This window comes from Rhinolophus hipposideros, assembly GCF_964194185.1.
Source record: "Rhinolophus hipposideros genome assembly, contig: HAP1_SCAFFOLD_204, whole genome shotgun sequence".
Classification (NCBI taxonomy): Eukaryota; Metazoa; Chordata; class Mammalia; order Chiroptera; family Rhinolophidae; genus Rhinolophus; species Rhinolophus hipposideros.
The window spans coordinates 77316-100408 of NW_027669141.1; positions in this window are offsets into that span (position 1 = coordinate 77316).

Sequence of the window (23093 nt, forward strand, 5' to 3'; positions counted from 1 at the left end):
ATGTGACACTCTGTCCTAGGTTGTCTCCGTGAATTGTCTGGCTGCCCACACGGAAACATCCAGTAATGCTGACATTATCGCGAAGCATATGAGGAGTCCTATGCCCAAGCCGCTATGATTGAATCCAACAGCTTGTAGGACGGCAGGAGCGAATGGATGTCCTAACAGCCTAGTGTCATTTGTCCCACCAATGACTTCAGGCCCGTTCCACACAGTGGGGTGTAGCATGGGAGGGTCAGGAACATATGCCCAGTATGTCTCACCCTGAGGCATCTGCGCAACCAGCAGGATCTCGAAGACGCTCATCAGCAAGCCACACCAACCTCTCAGGCAGCCACCGCGCACCTCCATTGTCCTGTGAATAAACACAAACATGCCCTCGTCCCCAAATTAGGACTGGGTCTGGCCCATGCCACTGGTTAGTAACTGGATCCTGCCATCTCACTTGGGCATAATCTTGTTGAGTGTTAGGATGCCAGAAGCGATCTGCGGCAGATCTGCCACGCGCATCCAGGTTTAAAAAATTTAGAACAAAGAGTGTGATTAAGGATTGTATGTGGGGAGACAGGGTAGACTCTAACGCCGCTGCCACACATTCTTGACATAGAGTAGGGCTATTAGCCATACCTTGAGGCAGCACCAGCCATTGATATCTCTTCATAGGTTCTTGTAAGTTACTTAAAGCAAACCTTTTACAATCCTTGGGGCACAATGGTATGGTATAAAAACAATCCTTTAAAGCCAGGATTCTCTTATATGTGTTTTGGGGTATAGCAGAAGGATTAGGCAATCCCGGTTGTAAAGCCCCCATGAGCTCCATAGTCTCATTTATTTTTCTCAAATCTTGTAACAACCTCCATTTACCTGATTTTTTCTTAATTACAAATATGGGAGAGTTCCATGGAGAGTTAGAAAGTGCTGTATGTCCCTTATCGAGTTGCTCCTGTTCCAGCAACCTTCCAGTCTGTATCTTTTCTGATGATAGGGGCCACTGTTCTACCCAAACAGGTGTGTCGCTTTTCCAAGTGATAGCATCTGCATGGGGTACAGGAGGAGTAGTGACCCCCGTTAAAAATATCCCAAGCCAGCTCTCTGTGGTAAGGGCGAGGGAAAGATAGGCTCTTTTCTCCCTTGTCCAGAGGGACCTGAGCCATCTCTAGGCAGGAGTCCCTGATGGAACATCATCTTAGTGACCTGTTGATTAGGGCTGTACAGGTAAACTCCCATCTGACTCATGACACGTCTGCCCCATAGATTGACAGGCAATCCTGCCACTATGTATGGTTGAAAGGATCCTTCATGTCCCTCTTGATCTTTCCACAACAATATATCACTGCTCTGTTCTGGTGACTGAGATTGTCCTATGCCTTTTAACTGGGTTACTGTTTGCTGCTTTGGCCAGTGGCTAGGCCACTGATCTGCAGTTAAAACAGAGACATCGGCCCCCGTGTCTAAAAGGCCCATGAAGGAACGGCCATTAATGGATAGTGGTAATTCTGGCCTGGTGGTGAATGGCCTGGACCCAATAAGCATCCTATGAACCAAGGCCCGCGTCGCCTCGGGATTTACGGCCTGCGGTTTTACCCGCTTTGACATATGGAATTAACAATGATTGTGCTATGCGTTGGCCCTTATCGATCACTGAAATGCCTCCAGGCGAATGTGTCATAATCTTGATCTCTCCTGTATAATCCATATCCACAACTCCCGGAGCAACCTATATCCCTTTCATGGTAATACTACTCCTTCCTAGGATGAGTCCCACAGTCTGTGGAGGCAGAGGCCCAAAGACCCCTGTAGGAATAGCTCGCATTCCCATCTCAGGTGTTAGTACTGTGTAGGCGGCGCTACTGAGGTCCAATCCTGCGCTGCCTGGGGTTGGTCGGAAGAGTTCCTGAATGGATTTCCCTGGTGGGGGACCAACTGCGGCAGCGCCCCATAGCATTGTTGCGGGGCCACAGTAAGCTGGGAAGGCGGCCAGGCCGCTGTGCCAGGTGAGTGGCCGCAATAAGACTGCCACAACCACGCGTGCACCTGCCGGGAGTCCTCGCGGGCGCTCAGCTGCGCGGGTTTCTCCCGTGACGCCGTGGCCTCTGGCCTCCAGCGTCTCGCAGCCCGCCGGCTCGGGCAGCCCTGCCCCGGAGCTGGATATCGCATCCCCGCGCTTCACAGGCTCGCACTGTGGCTCCCACTCCTCGGCGGTGGCCGTCGTGGAGGCGAGGCCCGCGGCTCGTCCCAGGGATGCGGGGTGGCAGCAGGAGGGCCCGTCAGAGAAGTGACGGGCTCTTGGTCTCCTCCACCTTCGCCCCGCCCGGGACGGTGGCCTTGGGCCTCTTCCGGCCCCTCTGCCATGTCTCAGCCCCACTCTGCTGTCTTGTCACTGCACCGTCTACCACCCTCACTGGCCCCTCCCCATCTAGGCCCTCCTCATCCTGGGGGTCCAGTCTGTTTAGCACACTTTTTTTTTTTTTTTTTTTTTTTTTTTTTTAATTTATTTATTGGGGTGACAATTGTTAATGAAATTACATAATTTCAGGTGTACAATTCCGTATTACATCATCAATAAATCCCATTGTGTGTTCACCAACCAGAGTCAGTTCTCCTTCCATCACCATATATTTGATCCCCCTTACCCTCATCTCCCTCCCCCCACCCCCCTTACCCTCTGGTAACCACTAAACTATGTCTGTGTCTATGAGTTCTTGTTTCTCATTTGTTTGTCTTGTTTTTGGTTTATATACCACATATCAGTGAAATCATAGGGTTCTCTGCTTTTTCTGTCTGACTTATTTCGCTTAGCATTATATTCTCAAGATCCATCCATGTTGTCAGAAATGTTCCTATATCATCTTTCCTTAACGCTGAATAGTATTCCATTGTGTATATGTACCACAACTTCTTTATCCAGTCATCTATCGAAGGACATTTTGGTTGTTTCCATGTCTTGGCCACCGTAAACAAAGCTGCAATGAACATTGGAGTACACGTGTCTCTATAGAGAAATGCTTTTATATTTTTGGGGTAGATACCCAGGAGAGCGATTGCTGGGTCATATGGTAATTCTATTCGTAATTTCTTGAGGAACCTCCACACTGCCTTCCATAGCGGCTGCACCAGTCTGCATTCCCACCAACAGTGTATGAGGGTTCCTTTTTCTCCACAGCCTCTCCAACACTTGTTGCTATTTGTCTTGTTGATGATAGCCATTCTGACTGGGGTGAGGTGATATCTCATTGTGGTTTTTATTTGCATTTCTCTGATGATTAGTGATGTTGAGCATTTTTTCATATGTCTATTTGCCATTTGGAAGTCCTCTTTAGAGAAATGTCTCTTTAGGTCCTCTGCCCATTTTTCAATTGGGTTGTTCGTTTTTTTGTTGTTGAGTTTCATGAGTTCCTTGTATATTTTGGATATTAGACCCTTATCGGAGGAACTATTTGCAAAAATCTTCTCCCATTCAGTCGGTACCCTCTTTATTTTGTCGATGGTTTCTTTTGCTGTGCAGAAACTTTTAAGTTTCATATAGTCCCATTTGTTTATTTTATCTTTTACTTCCATTGCCTTTGGAGTCAAATTCATAAAATGCTCTTTGAACCCAAGGTCCATAAGTTTAGTACCTATGTTTTCTTCAATGCAGTTTATTGTGTCAGGTCTTATGCTTAAGTCTTTGATCCATTTTGAATTAATTTTGGTACATGGTGACAGATAGCAGTCCAGTTTCATTCTTTTGCACGTGGCTATCCAATTCTGCCAGCACCATTTATTGAAGAGGCTGTCATTCCTCCATTGTATGTTTTTAGCTTCTTTGTCAAAAATTATCTGTCCATATTTATGTGGTTTTATTTCTGGGTTCTCAATTCTATTCCATTGGTCTACGTGTCTGTTTTTCCGCCAATACCATGCTGTTTTGATTATTGTAGCCCTGTAGTACAAGCTAAAGTCAGGCAGTGTGATACCTCCAGCACTGTTCTTTTTTCTTAAGATTGCTTTGGCTATTCGGGGTCTTTTGTGGTTCCAAACAAATCTGATGATTTTTTGTTCTATTTCTTTAAAAAATGCCATTGGGATTTTGATGGGGATTGCATTAAATCTGTATATTGCTTTGGGTAATATGGCCATTTTAACTATGTTGATTCTTCCAAGCCATGAGCACGGAATGTCCTTCCATTTCTTTGTGTCATCTTCAATTTCTTTCAAAAATGTCTTATAGTTTTCAGCATATAAATCCTTGACATCCTTGGTTAAATTTATTCCTAGGTATTTTATTCTTTTTGCTGCAATTGCAAAGGGAATTGTTTTTTGTATTTCTTTTTCTGAGATTTCATTGTTAGTATATAGGAATGCAATGGACTTTTGTACGTTGATTTTGTAGCCAGCAACTTTACTGTATTCATTGATTGTTTCTAACAGCTTTTTGGTGGAGTCTTTAGGGTTTTCTATATATAGCATCATATCATCTGCAAAGAGTGATATTTTAACTTCTTCATTCCCAATTTGGATGCCTTTTATTTCTTTCTCTTGCCTGATGGCTCTGGCAAGGACTTCCAACACTATGTTGAAAAGCAGAGGTGATAGGGGACAGCCCTGTCGTGTTCCTGAACGTAGAGCAAAGGGCTTCAGTTTTTCACCATTAATTATGAGATTAGCTGAGGGCTTGTCATAGATGGCCTTTATTATGTTGAGGTATCTTCCTTCTATACCTATTTTATTAAGTGTTTTAATCATAAATGGATGTTGTATCTTGTCAAATGCTTTTTCTGCATCAATTGATATAATCATATGATTTTTGTCCTTTATTTTGTTTATGTGATGTATCACATTGATGGATTTGCGGACGTTGAACCATCCTTGTGCCCCGGGGATGAACCCCACTTGGTCATGATGAATAATCTTTTTAATGCATTGTTGTATTCGATTTGCTAAAATTTTGTTTAGGATTTTTGCATCAGTATTCATCAGAGATATAGGTCTGTAGTTTTCTTTTTTTGTGTTGTCCTTACCAGGTTTTGGTATCAGGGTAATGTTGGCCTCATAAAATGAGTTAGGGAGTACTGACTCTTCTTCAATTTTTTGGAAGAGTTTGAGCAGGATTGGTATTAGGTCCTGTTTGAAGGTTTGGTAGAATTCACTAGTGAAGCCATCTGGTCCCGGACTTTTGCTTTTGGGAAGGTTTTGGATGACTGATTCAATGTCTTTACTGGTGATCGGTCTGTTTAGGTTTTCCAGTTCTTCATGGTTCAGCCTTGGAAGGCTATATGTTTCTAAGAACTTGTCCATTTTTTCTAGGTTATTAAATTTGGTGGCATATAGTCCTTCATAGTATTCTTGGATGATCCTTTGTATTTCTGTGGTGTCCGTGATAACTTCCCCTTTCTCATTTCTGATTTTGTTAATTAGTGTCTTCTCTCTTTTTATCTTAGTGAGTCTAGCCAAGGGTTTGTCGATTTTATTAATTTTTTCAAAGAACCAGCTCTTTGTCACATTAATTTTTTCTATTGTCTTTTTGTTCTCTATTTCATTTAGCTCTGCTCTGATTTTTGTTATTTCCTTTCTTCTGCTGACTTTGGGTTTCACTTGTTCTTCTTTTTCTAGTTCTTTGAGGTGTAACATGAGGTTGTTTATTTGGGATTTTTCTTGTTTCTTGAGATAGGCCTGTAATGATATAAATTTCCCTCTTATAACTGCTTTCGCCGCATCCCAAAAATTTTGGTAGGATGTATTTTCATTGTCATTTGTTTCTATATATCTTTTGATCTCTCCTCTAATTTCTTCTTTGACCCAGTCGTTCTTTAAAAGTATGTTGTTTAATCTCCATGTATTTGTGTTTTTTCCTGCTTTCTTTTTGCAGTTGATATCCAATTTCAAAGCCTTGTGATCAGAGAATATGCTTGGTATGATTTCAATCTTCTTAAATTTGCTGAGGCTGCTTTTATGTCCCAATATATGGTCTATCCTTGAGAATGTTCCATGTACACTCGAAAAGAATGTATAATCTGATGTTTTAGGATGAAGTGCTCTATATATGTCAATGATGTCCATTTCATTTAATGTGTCATTTAGGGCTGCAATTTCGTTATTTATTTTCTGTTTGGATGATCTATCCATAGCTGTCAATGATGTATTTAAGTCCCCTAGTATAATTGTGTTTTGGTCAATTTCTCCCTTTAGTTCTGTTAGTAGTTGCTTGGTGTATTTTGGTGCTCCCTGATTGGGGGCATAAATATTGATGACTGTTATGTCTTCTTGTTGTATAGTCCCCTTTACCATTATGAAATGTCCATCTTTGTCTCTTGTTATCTTTTTCACCCTGAAGTCTGTTTCATCTGATATCATTATGGCTACACCTGATTTTCTCTGGGTACCATTTGCTTGGAGTGCCAGTTTCCACCCTTTCACTTTGAGTCTATGCTTGTCCTTGTAGCTGAGATGTGTCTCTTGGAGACAGCATATGGTTGGGTTTAGTTTTTTGATCCAATCTGCTACTCTGTGCCTTTTTATTGGTGAGTTCAGTCCATTTACATTTAGGGTGATTATTGATACGTGAGGATTTCCTGTCATTCTAGCTTTAGTTTTCTGGTAAGGCTGTGTCTCCATTGTTTCTTTGCCTTTTTGTTGTTGTCGATTATTTCTGTGTGGTGGTATTCTATGATGTTTCCCTCTGTTTCTTCTTTTATTACAATATATATTTCAGTTCTGGAATTTTTTTGAGTGGTTACCCTTAAGATTATGTAAAAGTAAGTTTGATATTTAGAGTATTCCATTTTCTTCAGCACGCTTACTTTCTCCATTCCCATATTCCGGTTCAGGCCTTTACGCTCCCCCTTTTTATGTTTCGGTTGCCACAAATTGTCCCTGTTGATGGTGGTCTAATAGCCTCCTTTAGTATTTCTTGTAGTGCAGGTCGTGTATTAGAAAATTCCCTCAGCTTCTGTATGTCTGGAAAGGTCTTTATTCCTCCTTCATATCTAAAGGATATCTTCGCTGAATATATTATTCTTGGCTCATGATTTCTCTCTTTCAATAGTTTGAATATTTGGTTCCACTCCCTCCTGGCTTGTAGAGTTTCTGCTGAAAAATCGGATGATAATCTAATGGGCTTTCCTTTGTAGGTTACCGTCTTCTTTTCCCTGGCTGCCTTGAGGATTCTTTCTTTGGAGTTAATTTTAGACAGCTTGAAAACAATGTGTCTTGGAGAAGGCCTGTTGGGATTGAGGTAATTAGGTGTTCTATTTGCTTCTTGGATTCGAGGATCCAGTTCCGTCCACAAATTTGGGAAGTTCTCATTGACAATTTCTTTGAGTATATTCTCTGTTCCCTTCTCTCTTTCTTCTCCTTCTGGTATGCCCATTATTCTTATATTGCTCTTTCTGATGGAGTCAGAAAGTTCTTGTAGAGTTCTTTCGTTTCTTTTAAGTCTCAAGTCTCTTTCTTCTTCCATCTGTGTAATTTCCAGGTTTCTATCTTCGATGTCACTGATTCTTTCTTCCATCTGGTCAACTCTACTACCTAAGCTGGTTATTTCATTCTTAATTTCTTCTATTGAGTTCTTAATCTCCAGAAATTCCATTTGGTTCTTTTTTAAAATTTCAATCTCTTTCGTAAAATGCTCATGTTGTTCTTTGATTGCGTTTCTCAGTTCATTAAATTGCCTTTCTGTGTTTTCTTGCATCTCTTTGAGGTTTTTCAGAACTGCAATCTTGAATTCTCTATCATTTAAGTCACATATTTCCATATCTCTAAGTTCCTTTTCTGGAGACTTTTCACTTTCTTTTTGAGCTGTCTTGTTGCCTTGGTTATTCATGGCAATTACTGATTTATTATTTCTCTTCCTAGACATCTACAGGAGTGGTTTATTCAACAGGTTGATAGGAAGAGGTCTCTCTGACACAGTAGTGCTATATTTTCTCTGCACTTTTCCAGCTTCTCACACGATGGGGGGATTCCCTGGGAGACGGGCCTCTCCTCTGTTAACAGTTCACCTGGGTCATAGGGCGTCACGTCCCTGTGGGGGTGCGGAGAGCTTTTGAAGTTCCAAAGCTCTTTCTGCACCCGATTCAGAGCCCGTATGTTTCAGCAGTTCTGTTTACTCCTGCAGGGATCCGCCCAGATAGGTGGGGCCAGGGGCGGGGTGAGTTGTGAGAGGTGGCCCAGAGCAATGGCGGCGACCACCACCACAGCCGGTCCTGCTTCCACAGCTCCCTCCCCTTTGCCGTAACTAGTTGGGCTGCGAATCTGTTTCTGCAGTCCACAGTTCTCAGAACAGCAAAGATCCTGTCCTTGTGATCTGACACTGCTAGTTTATCGCTTCTAGCACCGGGCAGGTGGGGGTGGGGCGAGCTCTGGGAGGGTAGGGAGGGGCGGCTAGTCTCAGTGCCTAAGGCTTCCGTTCTCCGCTCAGCAGTGAGGGCTTAATCACAGTTTTCAGCCTTCTTCCCTCAGTCTTTTCTCCGAGGTCTGCCGTGAACGTTGGGTTCAGCTGTGCTATATGCTGCCCCCTCAGCCCTGTGGGCCGTAAGCGGAGCCCTAGCAGTCCGAGTCCTTCCCTTTCCCGCAGCTGCGGTAGTTCCGGGATGCAGCGAGCTCGGAGCACTGAGCTAGGTCTTTGTCCTGCGCCCGCGGGGCTCCGTCCCGCACTTCTCCCTTCCCTCCTCCCCCGCTCGCGCGATTCACCCACCTGGAGGTGAATTCAGTAGTGGACCTCTTCGTCTTGCCTGTCTGCTGTGCAGGGAGTGTTTTGTGGAGTTATTGTTGTCTAATTAGTTGTAAATTCCAGGAGAGCTTTACAGAGGCTCACCTCACGCCGCCATTTTGATCCGGATTTCCCCTAGCACACTTTTTAACATTTGAGTAAAAGACATTCTGCTGTTACCCTGTCCCATGATTTTTTACTCCTGACCGTGGTATCTCACCTCACCCCTTACCTTATGCGACGCGTCTCAGCTCCGTGCGGTGTCCTTCACTTTATCCCCAGTATTCAGGTCCCTGTTCGGGCGCCACTTGTCGGTGCCTGCCCACGAGAGGAACAGTCCCTGAAGTGGGGAGTGAGGATTGAGAGAAAAGAAGAGAGACAAAGATGGGATCGGGAGGGCAGGCAATTCTAAGTAGACTGCCGCAGTTCTAAGTAGACTGCCTCAGATCTAAGTAGAATGCCTCAGCCCAAGTTTATTTTTGCAGCTTGTATCCTCTGGGCATCAAAAAGTAACAGAACTGTCTGCAATCTAGTAGTTACAATAAAGGTAATACACAAGGGCCTGTTTTTTGGCCAGCTCCACACTTCCTGACCTAGTCTGGTTCTGTGTTCTCAGAGTAGCAAGTTTTGCCTTGTTGGGGGCACAGACCACTCAAGGAAGTCAAAGGTTCAACATTTCACAAAGCAATACCTGCTAGCACTTCAGCACGGTTTCCTACAGGTTCGGATTGTCCGCGTTTGAGTTCGAGTTCGGGTTCGAGTTCAGAGATCAAAAATTCACGACCAAAACCATTGTCATCCTATGGTGACTGTAGTTACATGCAAAGCTGCACCTCCTTGGGGAGTAACAATAGAGGCTTAACAGTGGGGGAGGAAAAATAGGCTTCAGGAAAGTAATGCAAACATGTACTGAACACGCAAATAAGCCAATAACCATAACAATACATCAATAGCAGGTTAGACATTCATTTCAGGTACCCAAGGAACATTCTCTAGGATAGACATTGTGCTAGGCCATAAAAAAATTAAAATAAATTTAAAAGAAAAGAAATAACACAAATTATGTTTTCTGACAATATGGAATAAAAGCAGAACTAGCAGCAGAACAACACACTAATATATACTAATCGGTCAAAATATAAATCACAAAGGAAATCCTAAAAATAAAAAATATTTTGAAGTGAATAAAAATAAAGACAAAATAAATAAAGTTTTCTGATGCATCTAAAACAGTACTTAGAGGAAAATATACAGCTATAAAATATGTATATTAAGAAAAAGAAATATCTCAAGTCAATAATCTAACCTTTCCTCCTCAAATGCTGAAAAGAGAGGAACAAACTAAACCTAAAGAAATTGTGAAGGAAATAATATATATTAGGGCAGAAATTAGTGTAAGAGAGAAGAGAAAAATAATAGAGAAAAATCAATAAAAATGTCAGCAAAATTGATAAACATTTAGCTATATTGATCAAGAGAAAAAGAGAGAAGACTCAATTCTAGAATCATAATCAAAAAAGGGGGCATTACCTTACAGAAATAAAAAGATAATAAAGGAATACTATGAAAAACTGTACACCAACAAATAAGATAACTTGATGAAATAATAATTCCTAGACAGACACAAACTAACAAAGTTGACTCAAGAAGAAATAAACCGATTAAGTAAAGATATGAATAGGTAACGAAAAATGAGTCATAAAGAAATGCCCAGAAGTTCTCACTACTGAATTCTACCAAAGGTTAAAGAATTAATGCCAATTCTTCACAAACTATTCCAAAAGGTAGACAAGGGAACGTATCTCAACTCATTTTATGAGACCAGTGTTACACTGATTCCAAACCAAACACATCAAAAGAAAATATACCTAAAGGCTAATATTTCTTATGAAAGTGGATGTAAAAATCCTCAGCAAAATACTAGCAAATCATATTCAGCAAAATACAGAAAAAAAGCATATTCCATGACCATGTGAGATATCCCTGAAATACAAAGTTGATTTAAAACTCAAACATCACTTAATGTAACACATCATATTAATTAAACAAAAAACACTATCATGATCATTGCTACAACTTCAGTAAAAGCATTTAACAAAATTCAATGCCTTTTCATGAAAAACAAAACAAACAAAAAACAAAAACAATCAACAACAACAACAACAAAAATACCTCAACCAACTAAGCATGTGAGATAATTCTCTAAACCTGAAAAGAGCATCTATAGAACAGCTATAACTTGCATAATATTTAAGAGTGAAAGCCTGGATGCTTTCTTCCTAAGACAGTGAACTCGAAAGGATGACAACTGTGGCCAGTTCTATTCAATATTGTACTGAATATTTTATCCAGAGCAATTAGGTAAGACATGGAAATAAAAGCCATTCATATTGGAAAGACAGAAGCAAAATGCTCTCTATTCACAGATTACATAACCTGTAGTATACGACATTATGAGAATTCCGCTTAAGAACTACAGTAAGTCCTCACTTAACATCATGGGTAAGTTTTACGCTTTAAGTGAAACCACATATAAGGAAACCAATTTTACCATAGGCTGACTGCTATAAACAAGAGGTGCATTCCTGCCACAACTCATGCAAGTTATAAGGAAACAACTCTGACCAAGGCCCAGCTGTATTTGCATGTATAAGTCAGCAGATTTGCAGTATTCAAGATCAATATATAAAAATCAATTGCATTTCTGCATACTTCAACTCAATTTGCAACAGCATCAAAAATAATAGAATACTTAGGAATATATTTAACAAAATAAGAGCCAAACTTATTCTCTAAAAACTGCAAAACTGATGGAAATAAATTAAAGACAACCTAATTGCGAAAATATTCCACGATTTTGGTCTGAACACTGTTAACATGGCCATATTCCTCAACCTATTAGGTCAGATACGGGCATGGTCAAAGAGGCCGAGGCCGGGAGCAAAGTCATACCCCTCTGCCAAGTCAGACCCCTCCTCGCATGATGGAAACTGGGGCCCCTGGCATTTCCCAGAAGAGGCAGCAGACCTTGGTGCAATAAACAACTCCAGACACAGCCACTGGGGCCCTATCTGCACTGGGGGTGCGGGCTTGCTCATCTGCCACCTCACTCAGCCAACCCCCTCCCCCAAATCGCATATCTGCCTCCCTCCTCTGCCCTGGGAGCGACTTCACCAGCCCCGTCTGCGGACCGCTGAACCTTACCTGGGAGCGCAGAATAAAGCCCTCACTTTTCTCAAGCTGCCTGACTCTCTTAGCTTCATTATCTCGCCTCAAGCCTTACACAACCTAATCAACAAATTCAACAGGAATCTTTCTAAGAATCCCAGCTAATTCTTTGTGCAGCAATTGACAAGCTGATTCTAAAATCCATTCGGAATTGCAAGGGACCCAGCATAGCCAAATCAATCCTGAAAAAGAAGAATAAAGTAGGAGGACTCAAACTTCCCAATTTCAAAATTTACTATGAAACAATGGTAGCAACCCCCCCCCCACACACACACACACAAAGTTTCACTTTCCACAGGTTCAGTTACCTGCAGTAAGCCCTGGTAGAAAAATATTAAATGGAAAATTCCAGAAATTAACAATTCATAAGTTAAATTACAGGCCATTCTGAGTAGTGTGATTAAATCTCATGCTGTCCCACTCCAACACATGCTGCCCAGGATGTGAACCACCCCTTTGTTCATCACACTGTATACAATACCCCCCATCACTCACTTAGCCACCTCAATTATTAGATGGACCATCATGGTATGGCAGTGCTTGTGTTCAAGTCACCCTTGTTTTACTGAATGCCCCCAAAGTGCAAGATTAGTAATGCTGGCAATTCAGATAGGCCAAAGAAAAGTTGTAAAGTGCTCCCTTTAAGTGAAAAGGTGCAAGCTCTTGATTTAATAAGGGGAAAAAAAGCCATATACCCAGGTTAGTAAGATCTACGGTATTAAAAAAATATATTTGTGAAGCAAGATAATTTGAGATAGAAACCACATTCACGTAACTTTTATTACAGTATATTGTTATAATTGTAATTTATTATCAGTTCTTGTTGATCCCTCACTGTGCCTACTTTTTAAATTAAATTTTATCATCGGTATATATAATATGTATAAGAAAAATCATTCTATATTTAAGGTTTGGCATTATCCGAAGTTTCAGGCATCAACTTGGAGTCCATTAAATTTATTGTGTCAATTATGTTCTTTGATTGTAAATGCTGCTTATGGATGTTTTTGTGCATATGCTAATATGTATGTCCGAGGAGTTAATTAGGTATGAAAGTTATCTTCAAATCGCTCGATATATTTATATATTTCTTAATTTATTCATGTATTTCTATCAACTTTTGATTTATATATATTGAATATATGTTACAGCATAAAGGATCAGCTATAAGAATTTTCATTTGGTTGGTGTTTATGTGACATATTTTGCTCATATTTTAGTGACACATATTTTAAATTATATTTAGGTTTTTTTTTGTAAACAGCATGTAGTTGGATTTTCCTTAGTCTATTCTGTTAATGTAAATTTAGTAAATCTAGAATTCTGTGTATTTACCATTATTTTAAATAGTATTGCATTTAGACCTTTCTGTATACTCAAATTTTGAACTTCCTATTTGTACCGTTTCTTATATTTCCTTTCTTTTCTTGTCTTCTTTTCAATTGAGCAGTTTGTCATTTTGTTTTCTCACATTCATTGCCTCGAAAAATATACATTCTGTTTACATTCTGCAGTTGTTTTGACCATAATGTCAACACACATACTTAAACTGGATCCGTCAGGATTCAGTGACTGAAACCTCAACCATCCAAAGAATATTAAGGAGCAAAAGACATCTAATATGAGAACTCAGTGGTTATAAAATTATTGAAAGCCTTGGAGGAATATTCCCCAGAGGCTGTCACTAGAACTCTTGTGAAAAAAATTCATACCATTGTGCAGTTGCTCTCCAAAGATGAGGATGTCATGGTATAACACGTCACCACCACCACGACTGCAATTATCCCTGGACATGTATGAATAGGGAATAAGTGAATCCATCCAATGTCCTGCAGACATAGGAAAAAGCAACAGAAAATTGACAGTTCTGTCATCTCAAACTTTAGTCGCTGCTTCTTAGTGATAAAACCCAATTTAGTACCAAGCATGCCAATTACAAACAACCCAAGATAAGAAGTTTTCAGATTTTCATCCTCTATGTGACGGGGAGTTCACTAGATGCAAGATGGATAGGGGACAGAGTACCAATCAATCATAGCCACTCTAGCCAATTAAACTATTCAGGAACTCAAATCTTTAAAAATGTACAGCAATAACATCATCCTGCGTAATACAATTTAAATCTTGCTATTCCAAAAGAAAACATGCTTAATCTCTCTCTCAAAAAAAAAAAAAGAGAGAGAGAGAGACTAAATCATCCTCAGTCACTCTGTCTTGTTGAACTTCAGTCACATTCTAAACTTGAAATATTGATGGGTTGTCTGCCTCATGGGGACTTAGTGCCCCATGACACCACTTTCTTCCTGGACCCAATAATATGCCAAAAATAAATTCTCAATTTTTCTCCTTTGCCAAAGAAGGTCGGAGCTTTATTTGAACATCTTTTGTCTCTCATCGAGGTTCTCCTCAGGGCTAATGTCTGAGATTTTTCTAGGGATGTGATAGAACCTAGATATTCCTTACAGGAAAGTATTGTACAAGATATTGGGACTAGAAAACAGTGCCTTCTTTCTATCACGCAAGGTGAACCACTGATGACATTTGCATTAGTACGAATTGCTTAATATGTCAAAAAGTCACTTTTTTGAATTACAGATTTTTTTGTTTGTTTGTTTTTATTCTTTACTTCATTTTGTATTGAAATAAATTTGTTTTAAATATTGGAGAATGAGTTAGTGAAATCAACACTTTCACTGAATACTGATCTCTACGGTGATGAAGGTGGCCATTTGCCACTTCAGTTCAGTGAGTCTAGTGACCATGTGACTCACTCTGGCCCCTGAGACATACCTGTTTTCAGTGAGAGCTTTTTAGAAAGTGTGTCTTTCTTTTGCTTGTCCTCCAAAAACAAGGCAGACATACATGGCACTGCCCTCTTTTCTCTGTCATTCTGTCTTGAAAATGAATGTATATTTTGCAGCAGAAAAGTTGTCTTGTGAACAAAAGTAACAAGCGTGCAGAATAAAGCCATTTATTCCTAAAAGCTTTGTATGGGACAATGCCGTGCGAGACCCAGTCTGGCATCTTTGATAGGCTGAATTTATGCAAATTATGTTAACTCCTAGATTTTGTGTTATGTGAGGAAAAAGAATACTTGTTTTTTAAGCTATTGCAGGTTAGATTTTCTGTTACCTAAATCAGAACACAGTCTTAGCTGAAACAAAACCTAAATAAATTGGCTTACTGCATATGTAAACGTTTATTTCTATCTTTTAAAAGCTTCTTTCTCAATAAAAGTCAAGTGTGAATTTGTGTATAAGAATTAACATCCACTTTCTCTCAGTCAACTATGAATGTGTTTATGTTAGTATTCCTCCCTTCTATTATGGATTGCCAGATATTGATATAGGGTACATCTACATGTAAGTTTCAGGAACTCTTCTGGAATGTATTTGTCATTGATTGGCGTTACATTATTAGTTTGTTCATAAGTTATACATTTATTATATATTTCCTTATTTTTATCCGTTGGATTTAGTAAAATGTGTTAATTTACATAAAACAAATGTAAAAAAGCTTTTAAAATAAGAAAACTGTTTTTCATAATATTAAAGTATATTTGGATATCTTATTGGTTGAAGGTATTTCCTAGAGATATGTTGTACCCGTAGTACCTCAGAATGTGATCTTATTATAAACGTAATGAGTTAAGATGAGGTTAGACTGGGACAGGGTGGGCACCTGATCCAGTCTGAGTGGCGTCTTTATAAGAAGAAAAGAAACACGGAGAGGAAAATGCATGTGAAAACAAGGAGACACACAAAGAGAAGACAGCCATGGGGGCAGTAAGAGTTATGCTGTCATAAACCAGAAACATCTCAGGCTACCGGAAAGTAGGAGAGGAAAGGAGGGATATTCCTCTAGAAGCATTAGAGGGAACATGGCCCTGCCAACACCTTGACTCAGACTTCTTGTCTGCCTAACTACAAAATAATGCATTTATGTTGTTTTAAGACGTCCATTTTGTAGTATTTTGTTACAGCAGCCATAGGAAACTAGCCCAGAAACCTTAGAAGGGAGAGAGTATATTTTGCCTGTAGGAGAGACGTGAATCATTGGGAACCGGGGAGGTGACTGTGGTAAGTAGCCACTGACATGGCCCCCAGTGATCCTAACCTCCTAATATACACAGTTCCCGCCATGTGAGTGTGAGCTGGATTTAGCAACTTGCTTCTTACAAATATACTGTATAGATGATAGGATGTCACTTCTGAGGTTCGATTTTAAAGGACTTCACCTTCAATCTCGGATTTTTCCCCCTCTCTCTTGTTCTCTCAGATTTCTTGCCCTAGGAGAATCAAGCTGCCCTTACCTGAGGCAGCCCTGGGGAGGGAGAGGCACTGAGAGACGTGCTGCGGGGGATAAAGCCAGTCCCTAGCCGTGTGAGAGGATTTGGCAGTGGATCCACCCATGCGGAACCCCAGATGAATCCTCAGTCCTGGACAGTAGTTTGACTACAAACTTTTGAAAAATCTTCAACCAGAGTTACATAACTAATGCACACCCAGGTTCTTGAGCACAGACCCTGGGAGTTAAAAAACATTTGTTGTTTCAAACCACTAGATTTGGAGCTAATTTGTTAGACTGCAATAGAAAACTAACACGGTCAGTGACTAGAAGCTAAGCTGAAAGATGATTTCTGTTGTACACCAAAAGCAGGCAGTTGTGCTTGGCACTTCTTCGCTCCATTCGTGAGGGAGAGATTTCTAGACTAACGTTATAAGCATGAATGAGCGCATGACAGTGGACACTAGAAACATGAGATAACAACAGTTTAAGAGTCGCATGCACAGCTGGGTAGAAGATATTGCGTGCCATGCAGGTCCCACAGGAATTGTACTTGGGAACGGAGTGAACAGGGGCTGTGGAGGGCAGGCTTTGCAGTACTAGAGGAAGAACGCTCCCTGGTTCCTGCAGGAAGATGTGATTGGCTTGTGTGAATAAGTCCACAGACTGGCAGGGAAATCTACTCAGGGATAAGCAGGAACGGTGTCCGGCCCCGTGCTTTGGCGGGGTTGTTTGGGACCTTATCCATTGGAGCAGAATAGGGAAGAGAACTCATTTAAGTTAAAACAATTGAGTCCCTCCCAGTTTTACTAGATATCAAGGCAGCACATAACATTAAAACGTAACTTCAGGATTTAACACCATGTAATTTAACTATGTAATTTATAGGATCCAGAACAAATATAAATTGTGGAGTTACTTCTCTAAAACCCATAAAAACATAGTGTCATTAAAGGTATGCATGAATCTTTGTCTTTCTTCTATGGCCTTGCTATCTTGACATATAGTGTTTTATGTTTGCTATTTAATGTTGTTCTAAGTAAATAAAGATTCACATTTTAAACTACTAGGATGAATTTTTATTGCTCCTGGTTCACCTAAAATCATGCCGGTTTTAAATGCAAATATCAGAGCATTTAACTTTGATGCAGAACCAGCAAAATTAAACAATGTATATCTTGTGTCTGATCTTGGAGGGTGCACCTAGCAGGACAGAAGAGAAAAATCACAGGTCAGAATCAAGAGCATTGGAAGGAGAACAAAGGATCCCTGCAGGCAAGTAGTGGACTGAAAGATCCAGGTAGAGAGGTCATTTCAAGGCCAGTGCAAACCCTCACAAACGCAATAGTCTGCCAGCCACCAAAATGACGTTCCACACCCCAGCTGGGGAGGAGTGTGAGGAATGTGAGCCAGGAGTTTTCTCATGAGCCCATTGTCACTACCCTTGGTGGATGGATGGTTCCTAAGGATTTCAACCTCTGCACCGGGGCACACTAGTTATTTGAGTGGGGGTGGGTGAGAGGCTCATGGCATTCAAGAAGCTACCTCTGGATGGTTGCCCACCAGATGCAGGGTGGTGCTTCCAGCCTATGTGGAGGGAACACCAGTCCTTGCAGTGAGATGCTGTGTAATGCTGGTACCTAACTCAGCCCTCCCCACACTCATATCCAGGACTCTGTCAGGGGTGGAGAGCAGCAGCCATCATTGTGTGTGTAAAGAAGCGAGAGAGAAGGCCAAGCAGGGTGCGGGCCCCAGGGAATGGGAGTCGGGCTGCTGCGAAGGTACTCTGGAGTCATGGCAGAAAGAGAGACAGCCTGTCAGCCAAGTGTCCACATTTCCAGTTCATGTACCATTGTCCCATCTGGCTTCCGCCTGACTTCACTTGGCAAACACGAATTCAAATTTCAAGATGTCAAGGGCAGAGCATTAAAGCTCAAGCATGGGGCCCTAGGAAACGGACTGGGAGCAGGGATGGAGTTAGCCCTGACTAAATGTCAACACGAAGGATCTGAGTCACAGGAATGCACAGCGCAGGTGAAGGACAAGGAGCAATCGGGTTGTCAAGCAGGTAAGGTGACGGCTCTGGGAAAATCAAGTATGAGAGTGGGAGGTGCAGTTAGGTAATTGGCCAAAGATTAATTCCTTTATATGTTTTGATCCTGCTGATGCCAGGTTTGATATATTGACCCAGCAAGTCATCAAAGACCACTTCCGGTAGGAGGAGGGAGACTCTGCATGTGAAAACCTAAACTGGTTGTTCATTGTGGGCTAGGTTCATTGTAACTGTATGTGCAAATAAACATGAGGCCAACCAGTGGGGACCTCTGAGCCTCTGTAAAGCCCTGTGGAGAGCCAGGGTCACCTCATTGCACCATTTTTCAGGTTGAGTGTCTATTGGATTTTCACATATATGTAACAAATCAATCAAAATACAAAAATATTGAAAACTCAGGGCAGTGCTCTGTTAGGATATGGTAAGGTTTGATTACAATCTGCCTATGTTCTTTTTTTCTTTTCCAATTTTTAAGTCTGTATAAGAAGTATAATTGGTTTCATTACATTTAAAACAGCTGTGTCATCTGTGATCTTTTCACTCCAGACTACACTAAGCCAAAATTTCTTTTATAATAAAATAATTATTAATATTATGATTACCACAACATCATTGTGTTTAAATTGCAAGGCACAGAGAAAGCTTCAGGATGTTAAAAGAAACAAAAAAAGATTCCCATTCCCACCAACAGTGTATGAGGGTTCCTTTTGCTCCACAGCCTCTCTAACACTTGTTAATATTTGCCTTGCTGATGATAGCCAGTCTAAAAAGACTGAAATTTAAAAAAGGAAAAGGGAAGAATTCCAGGAGCCTGTCCACATTTACTGTGCTGCTCTCATGCTGGGTGGCTTTGAGTGTGGGTGGAGGGGCAGGGTCACCACTCTCACCTGTCATCGCGCCTCCTGCTCTTCACAGAGCACGGGAGGGGCCGTACTTGGTGTTTCCTTCCTAAACCTGGAGTCCCCCTCTTTCTTCTTCATCAGTCTCGCTGAGCAGGGGACCAGTCACCTGAAGCCGGCCTGGCTAAATGTCCAGGTTCAGTTGACTCCTGTCAGACATTTATAGACAGTCCAGGCCAGAGACCTCACCCTCAGCCGAGAGCAGCACACAGGCCTCAGTGCCCCGTGAACCTGACCCCTGGGGAAATCAGGGCCCATGGGCACTTCTGCGGGGTGTGAGGAGCCTCCTGGGTCCCACACACCCTCACCAGGTTCCCTCCACCGTCTCTGTGACTCCTCAGCAGTCCAGCAGCCGTGTTCTCCTTGCACAGCTGGTACCAATACCTGTGCAGGCCGAGACCTGGGGCCTCGGCCTGAGTCTCAGAGGGGTGGAGTTGGCACAACGTCAGGGGATTCCATGAGGCCAAGGAACAGGAGCCCCCTTCCTGTTCCTCCTCTCCCAGCCCAGCACATATAGTGGTGGTTAATTCATCCCTGAATGTATAGATTTAGGTCTATGTTTTATGTTTACATCTAGAGACTTTTACATGAATGTATTTATTTACTACTGATTTCCTTTTAAATGTTTTATGTAAATAAAACACATCCATAGAAAAGCATACCAAACCTGTTAGAACTTAATGAATTATTACACCCGGTCACTTCAGTGACCCTAAGCAAGTCACGCCATCTCTCCCATCAGCCTCACTTAGTGTTCCTTCAAAAAAGTAACCTCAGGTCCGCTAGGCCCCGCCTGCTCTATTTAAATGGCTGGACTCCAAGCGGCGCGCACGCGGCCGCTCCACCCGGGCGTCCCCGAGTGCGGGTAAGATGCAGGACTTTCGCGTCTGCAGGCATATTGTCTTCGGACACCTAGGGATGCGTTTGAGTGCCTGTGCGCCGTTTAGCGCCACCTGCGGGGCGGCCCTCACCTGCGAGCCCGCTGACCACGAACGACCCTCCGTTGCCGCGCACCGGAAGTGCTCGGCGCCCCGGCGTGTGTTTTCCGGAAGTGGTTCCTCTCCTTTTCCCCTCCCTCGGGGCGGTCCCTCTGTCTCCGAGGGCGGGCTCCGGGGACTAGGTTTTGGCCCCGGATGCCGCGCACCTTTTGGTTTCAAGGCCTACGATTTTCACCTACGTATTATTGCAAAGGCTGGACTGGATTGGAAAGTGCTTGGGCATCGTTCACGGCCTTAGTCGGCCTTGTGCTGTGTGACCTTGGGCAGGTGGCACAACCTCTCTGAGCTTCCCAGGTGACTCAGCTGCTCAATTGTAAAGCTCCTGCCGTAGCGAGCCTTCACCAGACACCCACTGTTAAGTCCGGTGGCCAAGCTGGCTGACATCCCCTGTCCCCCCCAAAAAAAATTCAAAGGACCCTGACAAATATTTCTTTTCCAGGAGCAATGTGTTCCCTGTTTAATCCCAATCTGCAAGCCTGGCGGGCTCGCAGACTTCCTGGTTGATGGGTCTCCAGGTCCTTCTTTGAAAGGATAGATTTACTTCTCACTGAAGCTGCAGAAGAGAGTCTGAAAAATGTGAGACTGTCTGCCTTACGCCAAATAGAGGAAGGGAGCTTCCCAAATGGCCTTGACCTGGGGCTTTTGCTTTCTCCCCTCTTCGGGGTGCCCGTCGCCTGGCCTCTCCCACAGCACTAAGCAAGAGCCAGGGATGTGATGACGCAGAGACAGGTTTTGTTTTTAACCTCATTCCTAGCCTTGGAGACGGCTGATCCCGAAACACCCTAATGCCTAAGCAGAGCGCGACCCCGTGAGGCCATGAATTCCTTACGGCCACCAGCGCTGAGCGAGGACAAGGTGAAGTGTACATCAGGACACAGACGGAGAAACGCTCATCCCTTCATCCTTCCACGGCGCCCGCACTCTGTGGTCCAGGGCCATCTTCCCGGGACAGCTCCCTCCAGGCAGCCGATGACAAAGGAGCATTCGCAGGCCAGGTGTCCTCAAGCAGGTGTCCTCAAGCAGACGCTGCATTTCACCAGAATCCCCAGGGACGGCCCAGCCGACCAACGCGGGAAGCCTTGGGCCAACTCCAGGGCCGACCTGGTCTAAAGCGATGGCGTGCCATGGAAAGTTTAAGCACAGACAAGTCCACGCAGCCAGAGTCTGTGGTGGCAGAGCCGCGGTGGCCTGCACGTGGGCACTGTCCCTGGGTGTAGTGAGAAGACGCACGGAAATGTGTCCTCGGCAGCCTGCGCCAACACCACGTTCCGGGGTCCTCTGCTGAAACGAAAGACAGTCACCTGTCATCCCCACACACTCTGCTGAGAGCTTTTTGGCCACGCGAGACTCACTTGAACACGAGAGGCTGGGCTGCCAAGCATGTGGAACGTGCCCTGAATATTCAGGGTGTTCCTCGTCTACGAAGCCCGAGTGTCAGATTCACAGTGATGCCTCGTCACAGTGGTCTGCTTGGGAGTGCATCACAGACTGACAGGCACACTCTTCTGTTTTTATAACTACATTTGGAGAGCCTGGCACGAGCAGTCTTTGCATGCCGGTTGGCTGTTATTCTTCACATCGCCTGGACCGAGAGCGTCTGCATAAATCTGTAAATTCACAGACTGTGACCACAGAAGGCAATTTAAGAGATCGTCTCCGAACTCACCCTTTTTCAGTGGAACAGCCTGGCACACACTCAGCCTGGCCCAGTCATCCGGGAGCAATTGTACACGTGCCAGACGGAAGCCAAGGTAATGTCTTCATCCCAGACTTGCTCGCTCAGACCCATTCCGGAGAGGAGAAGACTTGCAAGCTTCACATGATGCCAGATTTTCAAGACTAATAATCTCCTTCGCAGCAGGTGGAAGCTACCGGACTTCATATATTCAGGAGGATCAGTATAAAATCCATGGTGATGGAAGATGCTGCATTGTCTAGTGCTTGTGTTTGTACAGCTATGTGCGTCCTGGGGTTTCGCATTTTGCTTGCAGTTGGGCTCCTTATCCAGGACAATTAGGAAAGCCCACGGCTTCCTGCATCTACAGTCATTTCATGACCAGCGTGGGTCAGCACTGGACAGGGTTCAGGTTGCTGTGCCCTCCACAACTAGATTCAAAACAACGGCTTGACTTGGAGCTGATGGGTCCTGGAAAAACACACTGTTCCCCAAGATTCCCCAATTTAAAAAAAAAGAATATCAAGGATTCACACGCAATTCCACATGTGGGTGGGATCCGATGGTATTTGTCTTTCTCTGTCTGACTTATTTCACTTAGCATGGTGTTCTCTGGGTCCATCCATGTTGCTGCAAATGAACTTTCTGCATACCATTCCATTACCTTCGGGCTGTTTTCACGGGGAAGACAGAGATGGCCGCTGGCAAGAGTTCCATGGGAGAAAAGGATGCCTAAATCTATCTTGAAGTCTCATCTGCTTCCTGGGAAAAGACATTCACCTGCCCACCAGCAGGGTTTTTTGTGCCCATCGTCTTGTGGGGCCATAACCTTCAACCCAAGACTGCAGAAAAAGAAGTACCAGGAAGGTAAAAGGCATCCGATATTATTGCAAGAAAATTAAAAGAGGGTACATTGCATATGGTTGGAAATAATAGGACAACATGAAACGAGATGCTTTTGGTTGTGATTATTCCGAAAATCAGCAGCTGACAGACGTTGTTCCATGTACCCTTGCCGCTGTAGAGTTTCCCTCAGGAAGCTAGTCTTACCAAAGATATTTGGGTTTCTGTAACTGTCTGAAGTCAAAAAGAGAAGGGATTTACTCATTAAAAAAAGGAGAGAGAGGACCCAAATTAATAAAATCAGAAATGAAAGAGGAGAAGTGACAACAGACACCACAGAAATACAAAAAATTGTAAGAAATTACTATGAGCAACTATATGCCAACAAATTTGACAACCTTGAAGAAATGGACAATTTTCT